This window comes from Octopus bimaculoides, chromosome 3, assembly GCF_001194135.2.
Source record: "Octopus bimaculoides isolate UCB-OBI-ISO-001 chromosome 3, ASM119413v2, whole genome shotgun sequence".
Lineage (NCBI taxonomy): Eukaryota > Metazoa > Mollusca > Cephalopoda > Octopoda > Octopodidae > Octopus > Octopus bimaculoides.
The window spans coordinates 54,477,084-54,479,615 of NC_068983.1; positions in this window are offsets into that span (position 1 = coordinate 54,477,084).

Here is a 2,532-nt window from a genome sequence, read left to right on the forward strand (position 1 = left end):
ATATACATACATGCATGCATGCATACATACATACATACATACATATACATATATATATATATATGCACAAGAGATAAAAAGAGATACACAGAGAGTTACACAGAAAGAGATACAGATGGGGAGAGAGAGAGAGGGGGGGGTGAACTGAATAATACAATAATGCATCTTATTCGCCATTCTATTGCCTCAGATGTCTTCATGGCGTGTGTATTTTCCAAAAGTAAAAATATAAATCACAAATTGATCACGAAACACATAAATCAAACAAAAGATTACTATCAGAAAGCAAGAGTGCTATCGCAAAAAGACCAAAGTAAAACCATTTCCACACTAAATCCGGATCGTGATTCATATATATTGTAAATGTAAATGTAAATATTTGTTGTAAAATTTCAAGAGGCTTTTTTCTTTTCTTGTAGACAGGTATACCTAACTCTCGTTTCATTGCGTGAAGCAGACGAACAGTAAATTTCCCACTGGATATAACTCCGTCCTATTACAGTTAATATTTCCAGACAGGGGTCTGTTATCTTCTTCATTTTAGTGAATTGAGGCATTGGAATAAACCGTTCTGCACACAGACAGCTTCAGTATACCCGTAGTGAATCATGCCTTTTATGGCTACGCATCTATGATTCACTAGTTAAATCAACATATATTTGGGATGTCAAGTCTTTAAACTGGATCATCATCATCACCATCATCATCATCATCATCATCATCATCATCATCATCATCATCATTATTATCATTACCATTATTATTATTATTATTATTATTATTAAATGATAATAATAATAATGATAACAAGAATTACAACAACAACAACAGCAGCAGCAGCAGCAGCAGCAACAACAACAACAACAACAACAACAACAACAACAACAATAATAATGATAATAATAATAGTCAAGACGTAGAACGCGATTCGATTGTAAGTGATATTTTATTGGTTGAACGATATTTCAACAGTAAAGTTGTCTTTGCCGAGTTCAAAATAAGAAGTGATAAAAATTCAAATTCATAGAAATTTAAATGTAAAGTATGAACGAGAGCAACCAGCATCCACACGTTGATGGAATGACATCAATAGTCTTTAAGTTTCAATTTTATAACAGGTGAAAAAGAAAACGAGACAGAAAAAAGAAGACAGAAAAAAAAAGACAGAAAAAAGAAGAAAGAAAAAAGAGAACAAGAAAAATATTTAATCAGACAGTTTTGTATAAATTTGATGATATTCTCCTGTCATTTTATTCATTCCTCCAGGGCGTGATGTTAATAACCCGGAAACATATTTTTCCACATACATTCTGAGAAGTGAAAGTGAAGTAGGTTCAGAATATTTTCTGAGAATATGCACTTTCAAGTCTTTCTCAAAATTGCATCCTGTTATAAAATTGAAACGTAAAGACTTATGATGTCATTCCATCAACGCGTGGACACTGGTTGTTCTCGTTTATACTTTACATTTAAATTTCTATAATTTTAAATTTTTATCGCTTCTTATTTTGAACTTGACAAAGACAGATTTACTGTTGAAATATCGTTCAACCAATAAAATATCAATTACAATCGAATCGCGCTCTTCGTCTTGCCTGTTTACCTTCGTGAAGAGTTACATCAATCTTTTTAAAAATATAATAATAATAATAATAATAATAATAATAATAATAATAATAATAATAATAATAATAACAATAATAATAATAATGAATAAAGTGAGCTGGCAGAATCATTAGCGCGCTGGAGTAAATGTTTCGCAGTATTTCGCCCGTCGCTACGTTTAGAGTTCAAATTCCGCCGTGGTCGACTCTGCCTTTCATCCTTTCGGGGTCGATAAAATAAGTGCTAGTTGAACACTACGGTCGATGTAATCGAATCATTCCCTTCCCCCAAAATTGCTGTCCTTGTGGAAAAATTTGAGACCATTGTTATTATCATTATTATTACTACTATTATTATTATTATTATTACTATTATTATTATTATTATTATTATTATTATTATTGAATGAGAGAGCAGTGCATGCCATCAAAGTGATACCGGGGTAAAATATACGAAGCCCAGTATACCCATCATGACTACCCGTCTGATAAGGGTACACTACGCACATACATCACAACCACATGTGCGCGACATGGTGATCTCGTATCAAGATAAACAGCGCTTGATCTTGCAGGTGGGCCCCAATTAGAATTTTCTTCAGGTCGAGTAGCCCATCCCACTCAAAAGAACCCTGAATAAGGGTTGCTTGAGTTGTTGAACGAAACACCCATGTTTCCAAAGGTGAATTATCCAAACCCCAAAGAATTCCTCTCAACACATGGCTATGATGCTCCTCCACTACTTCTGCTCATGATTAGAGATGCACATATCGTCAGCCACCAAGGGACATGCTTAACTGGTTAAGGTCAAACAACTGACAAGCAAATCTGTGGTATTGAGCAGAATATTTGCTGTAGCCCATCTTTTATTCCAAGACAAAACAATGTACATGATAACACTTCCGATCAGTTAAGATCAGAAACTATG